The following is a 16,053-nucleotide window of genomic DNA, read 5'->3' as shown; positions in this document are numbered from 1 at the left end:
AGAAATGGTAAGAGACCTTTATCATTAAGAATGGGCTACCTTGGAGCTGTGTATATGCAGAGTAATATATACACTGAACTACCTCATAATTAAGTTATTAGAATGGACTCAACAAATGTCCATTTTATGTGACACACTAAGATTGCAGTAATGTGTTTAAATTCCATTTGGCTTCTCTATTAAAGTGATAGGGCAGTTTAAGAACTTTGCTGATTAATGAATAGTCAAACCTATCATATTAATAGCATGTTATATATGGATGGTGTTATTTATTATTAACGGTGGAGCAGAAATTAGTGAAGAGATCGGCAGGAATTTTAATGAATACTCCATTTCCTCATCTTTTATTACTTTTCTTGGATTGATAGCTGGGTAAAGTAGAATAAAACAAATATTTTTATGTCAGGCTGAACTGAGTACAAACTTTATCATTTGTTATATGTATGACTTGGTCAGATTACTTATGTTCTCTGTTTTGAACATTAGTCACTTTCTTTTTTTTAAAGATTTTATTTATTCACAAGAGATACAGAGAGGGGGGCAGAGACATAGGCAGAGGGAGAAGCAGGCTCCCCGTGGGGAGCCTGATGTGGGACTTGATCCCAAGGACCCTGGGATCATGACCTGAACCAAAGACAGACATTCAACCACTGAGCCACGGAGGTGCCCCAAACATTCATTAATCACTTTCTATTAATTAATTAATCACTTTCTTGTCCATGTTATATTGGACCAGTTAATTAAAATTTCAGTGCCTTAGTTTCTATGTAGGAAATCTGATCCACTACTAGTACCTACCTCAAAGCTTATTATGTGGATTAAAATGATAGTACATATAAAGTACTTATTATACTGTCTGGTAAAAAAGATAAACGTTGTCCTTTATTATTTTACTGTACTGTTCAACATGGTAGCTGCTAGGCAATGTGCCTATTTAGAGCCTAAGAGTATTATATATATATATATATATATATATATATATATATATATATATATATTATTTTAACTGGTGTTAGACTGACAAAAGAACTGAAAAAAAAAACAGAGTAATACAGTTTCCTTATATCCCTCATAATATTATTATACTGTCTGGTAAAAAAGATAAATGTTGTCCTTTATTATTTTACTGTACTGTTCAACATGGTAGCTGCTAGGCAATGTGCCTATTTAGAGCCTAAGAGTATTATATATATATATATATATATATATATATATATATATATATATATTATTTTAACTGGTGTTAGACTGACAAAAGAACTGAAAAAAAAAAAACAGAGTAATACAGTTTCCTTATATCCCTCATAATCCTTTCCTTAATATCAACTCACATAACCATATGATTATCAAGAATAGGAAATCAACATTGGTACAATATTAACATATTAATATTAATATGGTACAAAGCACATATATTTTTCAAATTGCCATGCAGTTTTCTGTTAATATATTTTTTCTATTCCAGAATTATACTTGATATCCTACTTGGTATTTAGTTGTCACACATATTTGGTATTTTTTGGTATATGACAATTCCTGTTTTCCCTTGTCTTCCTTTTTTTTAAATTTATTCATAAACAGAGAGAGAGAGAGAGAGAGGCAGAGACACAGGCAGAGGGAGAAGCAGGCTCCATGCAGGGAGCCTGACGTGGGACTCGATCCAGGGTCTCCAGGATCACGCCCTGGGCTGCAGGCGGCGCTAAACCGCTGCACCACCGGGGCTGCCCTTCCCTTCCTTTCCGTGACATTGACACTTTTGAAGATTACAGATCAATTTTTATGTATTTTTAAAATTGATTATAGAATGTCTTTCAGTCTGGGTTGGTCTTATGTTTTCTCATAACTGAAAGGAGGTTATGTGTTGTTTTTGCAAGAATAGAAGAAAAATGATTTTGTGTCCTTTTCAGTGCAGCATATCAAAGGTTCATGATGTTGATATGTCTTTTATTTGTTACATTCTCCTTGAGTACTTGGTTATGATGAGATCTGCAGGTTGTCTCCACTATAAATTATTATATTTTCCCTTGTAGTTGCTAAGAATCTTGGGACAGACACCTTGAGAAAATAACATTTTTCCCCAGATATTATTTACCAATTTTATCATCCTTTAATTGATCTTGTCTATAATATTTGCTATTGCTGTGTTTTGCTAATGATTAATTTCTAATTCTTTTTTCTTTCTACATCTATTAATTAGAATTCTATTGTGAGGAAGAATGATTTATTCTCTTTATTTTAGTATGGATCCATTGGTACTTTGCTCTGTGTATTAATATTCAATATTATCATCATTTATTTTGTTGCTCCAATTACTCCAGCTCTGGCCATTAGGAGCTGCTTCAGCTTGACTGCTGACATTTATTCAACAAGCTGCCATCTTTTTATTATTATTATTATTTATTGACTTTTTTGGCACCATAGCATATTCTAGGCTCATTCTGAATATTCCCTACTACAGCATTGGAATTCACCCCTTCTCTCAGGAGCTAGAGTTTCTTTTACTAAAGCATGACATTTAGAAAGTAGGTATGGGTGTTGGATGTCTTCATTATTATGTAACCCATGCATACATATGTATCTCTGTTTCTGAATCTCTATCTCTGTACTTATATATAAAACCATGAGTTTATACTGATCTTTGATTCCAACACAGCAACAAAGGACATATTCTGGACTTTCCTTGTCATTTATAAATGAGAAATACAGCTCTCATTTCCAACAATTTATTTACATATTTGTTGATATCTAGTATTCATATAGAGTAGTTTCAGAATTGCTAATCCATATCCCTGTGCCAAACACTTTTACTAACCAGACTGCAACACTTGTGTTAAGTTCTTTTGACCCTTAGCCTTACAGCATGTGGTCATATTCAGTATAATACAGTTCACATGTTTTGTTTGTTTTCCATTAGGATTCCTTATCCCCTCACCTTCTGGTTGGTTTTAATTATTTATTTGGGATGTATGCAAAAGGTAGATGAAACAGCACTATAGTTTTAAGAGTTATGCAAAAGGATATGCTCGGGGAGATCCCTGGGTGGCTCAGTGCTTTAGCGCCTGCCTTTGGCCTAGGGCATGATCCTGGAGTCCTGGGATCGAGTCCCACGTCAGGCTTCCTGCATGGAGCCTGCTTCTCCCTCTGCCTGTGTCTCTGCCTCTCTCTCTCTCTCTCTCTCTCTCTCTCTCTCTCTGTGTGTCTCTCATGAATAAATAAATAAAATCTTTAAAAAATAAAAAAAAAAGGATATGCTCAAAGAAGTGTGACTGTCTCATTATCCTTGCTTCTTTACTTGCATCATCCTTGCTTCCTTATTCCTTCTTTGTTGGCCACCTTTCACCTGCTTTCATACCTATTCTGTACATAAGCAGTCTCTCTACACAAAGGAGATACTTGCATATTTTTTAGCATCCTCTTTTTTTTTTTTGTTACCTAAAGAATAGCATGCTATAGATTCTTTGGAGGCTTTACTTTTTTCACCAACAATATTTCCTGAAAGTCTTTCGATATTGGTTCAAAGCCATCTTCCTTATTATATTTTTTTACAGCTATATAGTACTCTATTGTGTATATGCACCATAGTTTATTTAACCACTCCCTTGTGTGTGGGTATTTAGGTTGTTTCTAATGTGTTCAATTATAAAAAAAAACAATTTAAGTTATTACCTTATGTACATGTACTTTGGTTTTGTGGAGGGGGTACCTGCAGTATAGAGTCCTAGAAGGAGTATTGATAGGTAAATGAATATGTCATTTTGTTGAGTATTGTTAAACTTCCCTCCAGAAGGGTCATACAAATTTTATTCACAGTTTCAATAACAGAATATGTTGTTGTGTATAATTTGCCTTTCTGGCAGATAAGAATTGGTATTTCAGTGTGGCTTTAATTTATAGTCATTTTATCATGAGTGAATTTTATATTTTTTGATGAGATTTTTTATATACTGAGAGCCAATTTTTATCTTTTCTTATGAATTGTCATTCATGTATTTTCCCATTTTTATTTTGTATTTTGTCCATCAATTTTTAATATAACATTATATATACATAAAGTTAATATGTAATATGATAAATATTATAATGCAGGTGTTAGGGGTGCTAAGCCCCCAGGTAGCAAAAAATCTGTATGTATTTTTGACTCTCCAAAAACTTAACTAGTATCCTACAATTATCCAGAAGCCTTACTGATAACATAGTCAATTAATGCATATTTTGTATGTTATATATATTGTATACTGCATTCTTACAATAAAACAAGCTAGAGAAAAGAAAACATTATTAAGAAAATCATGACAGGAACACCTGGGTGACTCAGTGGTTGAGCATCTGCCTTCAGCTCAGGGTGTGTTCCCGGAATGCCTGGATTGAGTCCCACATGGGCTCCCTGTATGGAGCCTGCTTCTCCCTCTGCCTATGTCTCTGCCTCTCTCTCTCTCTGTATCTCCCCCATGAATAAATAAATAAAATATTTAGAAAAAAAAAAAGAAAATCATGACAGATGATGCATGAAAAAAGACTGAAAATACATGTACAGTGCTGTACTATAAAAAATCCATGTGTAAGTGGACCTGCACAGTTAAAACCTATGTTGTTCAAGGGTCACTTGTATTTGCCACTAGTCCTTTGTCTATGGTATATGTTGCAAATACTTTCTCCCAGTTTGTCAGTTGTTATTTTACTTTGTTTTTAGTGGATTTTTTCCTGCAGAAATAAAAAATGTATGTAGTCAAATTTTATTAAATCTTTCTTTTTATTGCCTGTGAATTTGAGTAGTAGAAAGTCTCCCCCTATACCAAGGTTAAAGATAAATTTACTCATGTTTTCAAGTACTTGTTTGGTTTCATTCATTAGACTTCCAATTTTTTTGGTGATTATTCTTGCATGTGAGATGTGGATCTAAGTTTATCTTTTTCCAAATGGCTTTGCAGCTGTTTCAGTACCTGTTATTAACAAGTGTATTTTTATCTCAGTGATTTGAGATGCCACTGTTGTCATATATGAAATTCCCATATGTATTTATGTTTAATTCTGGACATTTTATTCTGTTGGTCTATTATTGAAATATAGTTGACATACAATGCTGTATTAGTTTTAGGTGTAGGTACTATCCTGTTTTCTTTCTTTTTAATTTTCCTTTTCATTTATTTTCAAATTCTAGAGGTATATTCATATCTGTTGTCAAAATTTTACATTCATAAAATATGCTTTTTTCTCATTTATTTTTATTTAAATTCAATTAATTAATACATAATGTATTATTAGTTTCAGAGATAGAAGTCAGTGATTCATCAGTCTTATAAAACACCCAGTACTCATTACATCACGTGCCCTCCTTAATGTTCATCATCTAGTTATCCCATCCTCCTACCCCTCTCCTCTCCAGCAATTCTCCGTTTGTTTTCTATGATTAAAAGTCTTTTATAGTTTATCTCCCTCTCTGATTTTGTCTCGTTTTTTCTTCCCTTAGCCTATGATTCTGTTTTGTTTCTTAAATTCCACATATTAATGAGATTATATGATAATTGTCTTTCTTTGATTGACTTATTTCACTTAGCATAATACCTTCTAGTTCCATCCACATCATTGCAAATGGCAAGATTTCATTTTTTGATGGCTGAGTAGTATTCCAGTGTGTGTGTGTGTGTGTGTGTGTGTGTGTGTGTGTATCACATCTTTATCCATTCATTGGTCAATGGATATCTCAGCTCTTTCCATAGTTTGCCTATTGTCGACATTGCTGCTATGAACAATGAGGTACAGGTGCCCCTTTGAATCACTGCATTTGTATCTTTGGGGTAAGTATCCAGTAGTGCAATTGCTGGTTTGTAGGGTAGCTCTATTTTCAACTTTTTGAAGAATATCCATACTGTTTTCCAGAGTGGCTGCACCAGCTTGCATTCCCACCAACAGTGTGAAGACGGGTTCCCCTTTCTCTGCATCCTTGCCAACATTTGTTGTTTCCTATCTTGTTAATTGTTGCCATTCTTACCGCTGTGAGGTGGTATCTCGTTATGGTTTTGTTTTGTATTTCCTTGATGCTGAGTGATGTGGAGCACTTTTTCATGTGTCTGTTGGCCATATGTATGTCTTCTTTGGAGAAATGTCTGTTCATGTCTTCTGCCCATTTCTTGACTGATTGTTTGTTTTGGGGGTGTTGATTTGATAAGTTCTTTGTAGATCTTGGATACTAGCTTTCTATCTGATAGGTCATTTGTAAATATTTTCTCTCATTCCATAGGTTGCCTTTTAGTTTTGTTGACAGTTTCCTTTGCTATGCAGAAGCTTTTTATCTTGATGAAATCCCAATAGTTCACTTTTACCTTTGTTTTCCTTGCCTTTGGAGACCCGTCTAGCAAGAAGTTACTGTGGCTGAGGTTACAGAGGTTGCTGCCTGAATTCCCCAGGATTTTGATGGATTCCTGCATCATATTTTAAAAAATTTTTTTTAAATTTATTTATGATAGTCACTCAGAGAGAGAGAGAGAGAGGCAGAGACACAGGCAGAGGGAGAAGCAGGCTCCATGCACCGGGAGCCCAATGTGGGATTCGATCCTGGGTCTCCAGGATCGCGCCCTGGGCCAAAGGCAGGCGCCAAACCGCTGCGCCACCCAGGAATCCCTGCATCATATTTTCTTACACCATACACAATGATAAACTAAAAATGGATGAAAGAGTTATTACTTTAAAAAGACTTCAATGTCATCTATGCACTGATGACTCCATAATATATATTTTTAGTCACACTTGCATATCCAAATACCTAATTGACATATCCTTTTGATGCAGAATAGGCAAGTGTTAATATATCCCAAATTAAATTTCTGATTTTCTCATAATCTTATTCTTTCCTCAGTCTTTTCCATGTACCCTTTCACTTTGTCAGGTTAGAGACTTAGACTCAGCTGTCGACTCCTTTCTTTCTCCCACTCACAGTATCCATCTTAAGTATCCTGTCTTTAAGTCTTTCCAGATCTTTCACCATTATCACCCTGCCCCAAGTCATCCACATCCCTTATTTTACTTTATGAAAACACCACCTAACTAATCTTGCCTCCAATCTTACCGTTTTAGTCAATTCACTATGCAATGAGCAAAGTGACCCTTTTAATCGGTTATGTGGGTCATGTCACTCCTTTGCTCACTTCATCAAACAGGCTTTGAATCTCAGTCAGAGTGAAAATCTTACTTCTTACTGTGGCCTACAAGCCATCTATGATTTGGTCTACATTATCTTACTTTCTATCATCTTCCCTCTAGCTCACTCTTTCACAGCCTTAACAACATTTATTTCTTGTGTATATCCAACATCCTCCTACTGGGAGATCTTGTATTTACTGTGTTTTCTTCCTGTAACAGATTTGGCTGTATGTGTACACTATAATTTATTAAAACTATTTCCTATTTATATTCACTATTTATAAGCAATATATCTGTTTTTAGTTTTAAAAATGATGCTATAGTGAATATCTTCAAATAGTATCTCTGTATACTTTTGAATGTTTCCCCAGGATATATTTTCTATTTTTAATTTTCATAAATGTTTTTAATTAATCTGCAAAATATTGGTAGATGTTTGAGTTAAATCAGCTCCATCCAATCTTCCTATTCCACTAACCCCTTGTTAGCATTTTATCATCTTTTAAAACATTTTTGGCAATTTGGTAGGTAGGATATACACTTGATTTTTAAAATTTCCTTGAGGAGGATGTGAGTAAACATTTTCCTAAGAGGTTATCAGTGCTGTGTGTTTAAGATGTGAGTTGACTATCTTTTTCCAGAGTTTATATCATGGCATTTATACTTTTATTTTTATTTTTATTATTTTTTTAATAATAAATTTATTTTTATTGGTGTTCAATTTGCCAACATACAGAATAACACCCAGTGCTCATCCCATCAAGTGCCCCCGTCAGTGCCCGCAACCCAGTCACCCCCACCTCCCCTCTCCTAGTTCATTTCCCAGAGTTAGGAGTCTTCCATGTTCTGTCTCCCTTTCTGATCATTTATACTTTTTAAAATTGATTTTTAAGAGTTCTCATAAAGTAAGGACATTAACTCCTGTCATAATCTCTGCAAATTTATTTACCAACTGTTTAAAATAATGTATTTGTGATTTTTTTTCTTTTAGTAGTTTTCATTTTATCATAGGCATATTTATCTATTTCAGTTTGATTCCTTGACTTTATGTCATGTGTGGAAAGTTGTTCTCTTATGTTAAGTTTTACATCATGGAAAAATCCCCAAAGAATAAAAATATCAGGTTTACACAATGATGTCTACCACATTACTAGTCCCTACTAATATCTAGTTATTTTCCCTCCTCTCAAAAAATTAATAACTTATAGACTTATTGTATGTAGTGTAGCTAGTTTTTTGACTAGCTCTGGCCAATAGGTTAAAGGGGATCCTTCAGTCCCTGCTATGCAAAAGTAATAGACAACTCCTACAATCTCTGAGCCTAAAACAACAAAAGTTTATTTTCCTCATGCAATATATCTTTCATGGATCTCTACCTAATCTTTGTTCATCACAGTGCCTCAGAGAGCCAAGCTAAGGAACCGGTCATTATTGTCTACACTGCTACTTGCAATATCCGAGAAGTCTGGAGGTTTAATTTAGCAATTAACTGTTCCACTGTAATGCCCACAACTTCTGTTTACAAATTATCATAAAGAACTAGCCAATTTTCTAATACAACCACAAAAAGCCTGAATATAATCTTACCATGTTCTTAAGAGGGAAGACTAGAAATAATTACTGAATCGGACTAACAGCTCCAGAATAAAGCAGGGCTGCTAAACCAATCTGGGCATGGAACATGAGTGAAAAATTAAACTGTTGTGATATGTCATTGTGACCTTGGCATGTTCATTTGTTACTACAGTGTAACCTGGTATATAATGATTAATACAAAAGGAGAAGATATAAGTAAGAATAAAACAAGTAATCTTGAGACTGGCACACACAATCAGAACCCATACAAAAGAACTTTATCTTAAAAAAAAAAAAAAAAAAAAGAGGGCCACCTAAGAGGCTCAGTCAGTTAAGCATTTGATTCTTGATTTCAGCTCAGGGTTGTGAAATTAGACCCTGCAGCAGGTTCCATGCTGGGTGTGGAGCCTGCCCAAGACTCTCTCTTTCTCTTTCCTTCTGTACCTTCTCCCAACTTTTCTCTCTCTCTTCCCCTCTTTCCAAAAAAAAAAAAAAAAAAAAAAAAATCAGTCCGATTTTGCTGAAAGTTTGTAAAAAAAAAAGAAAAGAGGTGAGACACAAGTCTAAGGGGAAAAATTGTGAGAATTCTATTTTTATCCAAAGTATATAAAATATTATTTATAAAATTCATTTTTTCACCAAGTATGCAGGATAAAAATTAGACATAAATTTCATATTCTCTATAGAAATTATCTTGGGAATAAAGAAATCTAAATTCTGACTCAAGTTCTGATGTTAACAAGCTGTGGAATGGGAATTATGATCTCAGGATCATAATTTCTTTATATGAAAAACAGACATTTTAAATCAAAAAATGGTCCTCAAATTTTAATGTTCATAAGAACTACTTGAAAAGTTTATGAAAAATGCAGAGCCTTGGATTTCACTCACAAAGGTTCTTATTTGGTAATTCTGGATTATGTCATGGAATCTGCCTTTAAATGAAATCACTCTCCTCAAAAATACTTGTGCTCTCATTTCTATTGCAGCATTATCCAAAATAGCTAATATATGGAAGCAACCTGAGTGTCCATCAACAAATGAATGATAAAGGAAGTGTACTCACACATAAACACACACAGAGAGGAATATTATTAAGTCATAAAAAAAGAAGGAAATACTGCCATTTGCAAAAACATGGATGAAAGTTGAGGGCATTATGCTAAGCGAAATAAGTTGGGCAGAGAAAGACAAATACTAGGTATTCCACTTATGTGTTAAATCTAAAAAACAAAAAATCAAACTCATAGAAACAGAATAGATTGTTAGTTGCCAGGGGCATAAAGGTAGTAAGGAATGGGTGAAAGCAATCGAAGGGTACACGCTTCCAATTACAAGATGGATAAACTCTGGGTATCTAGTGTACAGCATGGTGACCATATTTCACAACACGGTATTGTATACTTGAAAGTTGTAAAGAGAGTAGATCTTAAAAGTTTTCATCATAACAACATCAACAAAATGAAACTATGTGAGGTGACAGATGTGTTAAGCTATTATGGTAATCATTCTGCAATATATACATATTTCATATCATCATATTGTATACTTTAAACTTATACAATGTTGATTATACCTCAATAAAGCTGGAAAAAGAAAGACACAGAAATTCTAAATCAGAGTTTAGTTGGTTGAAAAATATCTACCTTTTAAGACATTCTGCAATTTATTATGCAGGCAATCTATGGATAACACTTTGAGGACTACAGTCGAGAATGTATAAGAAGTCTGTCTGGGGGCACCTGGGTGGCTCAGTGGTTAAGTGCCTACCTTTGGCTCAGGTTGTGATCCCGGGGTCCTGGGATCAAGTCCTGCATCAGGCTTCCCATAGGGAACCTGATTCTCCCTCTGCCTATGTCTCTGCCTCTCTCTGTGTGTCTCTCATGAATAAATAAATAAAATCTTTTAAAAGCCTGTCATTTTTAAAAACAAATAGTATTTTAACAATTATTTCAAACAATGATATTCTATTTTAATAGGGAATTCACTATTTTTTTTCCTTTCAAACCATAGGGTTACGAACCATTTTTTTATTTATAAAAATTATAAATTTCACTATCATTATTTTCAATGGCTGGCTGTTACAGTGAATTGCAAAAATAAACATGCTATGGTGCTCGAAATCACAAACACCTCTGGTTAAAGTCACACAGCCAAAGGCTAAAATTCAACAGCTTTGGAAAGCAATACAATAAATGTTTCTGTTAAAAATGAAATACCCAATTATTCCATTAACCATAAAACTGATGGAGGAGAAAAGAAAATCCTAAAACAGGTAGTAATGGATCCCAAATACTTACAAATATACTATCAAGAGAAAACAAAACAAAACAACAAAGTATTCACCAATGAAATAATCCAAATTGTTGAATCCTTCTCTGCTAAATATTTAGGCTAGGGATGGGCCAACATTCACCACTGAATGGGTTAATGTTAAATTACAAAGCTTCACAAAAGCCGAGTCAGCACAGAGGATCCCATCTCTCCAGGGTTTATAAATGCAACTTGTCAGGGCAAGCACAATTTGTTTTTTATGTAATATTTATATTACATGCCCAAAGTTGTCTCTAAATTAGCAGAGACCTATCACTTCAGTTTGGGCCATGACCTCTAATTTCCACCTGCCTGTGTGCAGAGCTTCCATTGTGAATATGTAAAATTGTGAACAGGTGGGATTTTGCTAGCATAGGGAAAGACACAGTAACAGTTTAAATTGTACAATGAGTTCTCAAACATTTAAAAATTTACTATTATGAACTTTTGTTCTCTCAGATATTTGTGATGTCTACTTTATATGTAGTTCATCAGTGCTATTAAAGTCTTTCCTATTACAGAAGATAATAGTAATAGCATTATTATTTATAGTAACTAATATTTTGAAATTTATTAAGGTAAAATCTTTAATTAAATTTCACAATTCTTTACTTTGTCACTTACGTTGGCCCATTTCTGATTACTGTGGCTAATTTGTAACCCATAAAACAAGAAGTATCCTGAGTTATCCCTAAATCTATACAGTTTTTTAGTAAAAAAAAAAAAAGTCATTTAATTCTAAAAACAATCACATTTCATAATGAGGCTAAATGCACAAAGTGATCTCCCTATCAGGAAGAAACTATCCCAAAATATAAGGAATGTTAAATAATCTCAGCCCCATAATTGACTAGAACTCATACACTCAATCATCGCATTTTACAGGTGGGAAAAACTAGGATTCAGGAAGCTAAGTGTATGTTCATTAGTGACAAAGCTGGGGGTAGAATCCAATATCTTGAAACTCTTTCAAGTGACATTTCTAGTTTGCCATTCATAGTATTCAGTGTTAGTTTTGTGAATCAAGAACTCCCAGTACACATTTGCTTCTCAGAAGCAAAGAGCAAAGACTAGTCATTAAAATGGTTTTGGCCCAAATTTGGCATCTCCCAGAAACCAATAACCATTGTTTCCAGTAGTTTCTTTGATGTAGTGTAGTAGAAATGAGAAGTTCATGGCACAAGGCAGTTTCAGTATTTTTGTCATGGCCACATAACAAAAGAATTTCTAGAACCTGAGAAATACTAGAATATTCAGTAAGGGTTTTATGGTAGTATTCATAGATGTTAGAAAGTGAGTTCTACTTCTTTCAGAAGAAATATCCTGGGTAAAGAAGCTCATCTCACCAGCTAATATAGAAATATTCCTTAAACTCCCCAAATCTCTTTTTTCACAAAACAAAATTCTGGTCTATAATTTGATGAACTGAATGGATTTTCTCACCAGAAAGGTTATGCTCCATGAAGACAAATAGTTCTGGATCATAGGCCACATATATCTCTAAATTTATATCAACTGCCATCCTGTGTTTTTGAGATAGTCTCTGGTGGATCTGATTTCTTTTGGTTCCTCAAATGATTGCTGAACAAACTGGTAATACAAAACTTCAACGTAAAAGTCACTTCATTGAGTCATGGAGTGACTTAGTACAATGTGGAGCAGGAAAACAGTAAACAGATTTTCTTATGCTTAGTAAGTTCACAAAAACAATGAAATCCCTTCTCCCAGCAATAGCACATAATATGCCACTATGGGGGAAAACGTTGGTTTTGGATTCTTTTTTTACATTTTTTTCAAATTCTGAGTTTTCATCAAGGACGGGAAAACCAATCACAGCTAAGGATTAGTGTTATTAATATCATATTATGTAATATGACATTTGATATATAATCAAATGAGCTTGGTGATTGGGCCACTACTATTAGATTTTATAAGACTTTCTTCTTGATTTAGTCTTCTTGGTGATTCTGAGACAGATGGTTTTCATTTACAGAATTATGTCTAGGTATCACTATTTGTCACATAGTAAATGGAGATACAAACAAATGGTTTAATCAAACAATACAATTCAGTCTGTAACTTTTTCTTTGTGGTTTTCTATATGTTCTGAATGGAATGTCCTGTTGGTACTTTGAAGATTTCAGTAGAGATCACATTTGTTCTAATACTTTTTTTGTTAGTAGTACCAGTTTTTTCACTATAACAGAATTTTAATATTGGCAAAGTTGCTCCATTTCTTGTTGTTGAACAACAAAAACCATTGGTTAAATATACATTTATATGTCAAATTGATAATATTGATTTTTTCTGAACTATCAGCCCATAGCCAGACGTCATATCCACTTGGCTCAGTATTGTATACCCAGTATGTGATTTACCACATACAGAACTCAGTAAATAGTTATCAGTGAATGAATGAGCGAATGAAGACAACCTTAATATGTAGACTATAAAAGCCAGTCAGGAATAATGTACTATGCATTTCTTTTGTCATATAATTCCTTTTAGTACCTATACTTGAGGAAAAATTCTGTTTATGCTTATGTGAGACCAAGAATCTTGCCCAAATTAAGAAATAAAAAGATGTCATCAAAAAGTCATAATGATTTGCATCTGTACTGCTTAAATGATAATGTAAATGATATTTACATGACCACAGATAAAACAATAAAACCCTCATAAAGAGATGTCCAGTGTTTTAACTTCATATACATTTTTTAAAAATCAGGGTAAATTTTAAAGCTTTTCTTTATTTGCTTTTTATGCAATAATAAAGTTTTCTGATAGTATCCTCATTTGTTTTGTGACTGCCATAAATAGATGTAGGCTAATATTTAAATATACTTTATATGCATTACAACATGTATTATCTAACTTTAACCTGACAGTATTACCATGAAAACCATTTTCTTCTCTTTTACAGTGGGGAAACTGAAGATAAGAGAAATTAAATTAGTTTTTTATTATACAACTAATATGAACTGGAGCCAGCTTGTGAAGTCAGGTGCTCAGATTCCAAACACATTTTTTCCACTCCTTCAAGAAGCCCATGTTTCTGTAGCTGGTCAAGATACCAGCGGGTCTTGTTTTTAAGTTTTTAATTACCACTTCAAGGGTAATTTCATCACTCTTTGCAGTCTCATATCTTGTCTTTTAGCAATTTAACTGTTAAAAATTCCTGGTAAATCAATATATTGTGTTCAAGTTTTTCTCTTTTTCTGGTCTAAAAGCAACGGAGGATCTGAGATTTTCCTGATTTTTAAAACTAATTTTATTTGTACATGTAATACAGGTTTGAAGCTACAAAACAAAACAAAACAAAACAAAAAAAACACAAGAAATTGTGAAAGAAAAATGTAGGACAAATGCAAAGAAAAATGGAAAGAATAAAGAAAGGAAGTGAGTTAGAGCGAGCAAAGTGGGACAGAGAAAAGAATGATTTCAGAACAGACAAAATAACATTCCCCAAAAGCAAGCTACTCTTTTCTGTTTATATACTAGTCAATTATAAATATTATAGATAGCTATATATTGTATTTTTATTTAATAAAAATGAAAATGTACATGCCCTAAGGCCACCAGTGTTTGTAAAGTGTGTTTGCTATAGAGTTTTGTTGTAGAAAAGAAACTGGTAATAATCTGAATGTTTTTGAGTAAGAAATGGCTGAGCAAATTATAGCATATATTTCTCATGGAATATAAACTAATTATGCTTTTCATAAGTTAGATTCATATGTACTGATCTGGAAAACTGTAATAAAGTGATAAGTTAAAAAATAAAAGCAAGCTGCAGAGTAATAATCTTAGTATATTTGTATTTATGGGTACAAAAATTTAAAAGATCGAAAAATGTATTTATGTTACTAGAAACACAGAGGAAAAACAGGCAGCACATGTGCCAATCTGTTAACAGCAATTATTTTAATTAATTTAAGTCTGGAATAAAGAAGGAAAGTATATTCTATTTTATTCTTTTTTTTAAGATTTTATTTATTCATGAGAGGCACAGAGAGAGAGAGAGAGAGAGAGAGGCAGAGACACAGGCAGAGGGAGAAGCAGGCTCCATGCAGGGAGCCGATGTGGGACTCGATCCCAGGTCTCCAGGATCATACCCTGGGCTGAAGGCAGGGCTAAACCGTTGGGCCACTGGGGCTGCCCACCATTTTATTCTTTTTATATGTCTCTGTATTGCTTGAATTGTTTGAAATCTATATTACTTTAAAATTAAAAAGAAAACCTTCATACTATATTAAATTTCTACTGAAATCAAGCCTACACTGTCACAATATCATCAGATACTTACATAGTAATATAAATGAAATAAGACTCAAACTATCTTTTAAAAATGTTCTAGGGCAAGTTCCAAATAATGAGATGATGATACACACATACAAAACTGTAACTGTGCCCATCAGTTATTTGTTTCTAATAGTAAAACTATCTGAATACTTTAAGAATATGAGCCAATGTTTTATTAGAGTTCTCACAATTGTCACTCAGTAGATAGAATTTAAACCCCAACTTCACTTAATGTAGCTATGTTACACATCAGTACAGAAATTTTGGGGATGTGTTGAAACATATTTTATATATATGTACCATACTGCAGAGAAACATTTATGATGGAGCATCACCCCATCTCAGCAGCTTAGAAAAATATATGGATTTTTTTTATATGGATTTTTTGAAATTTCCTTTTGAAAATTTTGCTAATTGAATTTTTTACTTTAAAATTAGCTAGAGATTAGAAAAAACTTAAAACACCATATTAAGGGGGTTATCATCAAGTCTAATATTGCTCTAGAGAGGACTTCTATCATTTTAATTAAGAATATTATAACTTTTGGGCACCTAAGTGACTCAGTTGGTTAACCATCTGCCTTCAACGCAGGTCGTGATCTCAGGGTCCTCAGATAGAGCCCCACATCTATCTATCCCTGCTGAGCAGGGAGCCTGCTTCTCCCACTCCCTCTGCTGCTCCCCCTCCTGTGTGCTATCTTTTTCTCTGTCTCTGTCAGATAAATAAAT

This window comes from Canis lupus, chromosome 20 (assembly GCF_011100685.1).
Source record: "Canis lupus familiaris isolate Mischka breed German Shepherd chromosome 20, alternate assembly UU_Cfam_GSD_1.0, whole genome shotgun sequence".
Classification (NCBI taxonomy): Eukaryota; Metazoa; Chordata; class Mammalia; order Carnivora; family Canidae; genus Canis; species Canis lupus.
The sequence above is the reverse complement of the archived record's forward strand: the minus strand, read 5'-3'. Positions refer to the sequence as shown.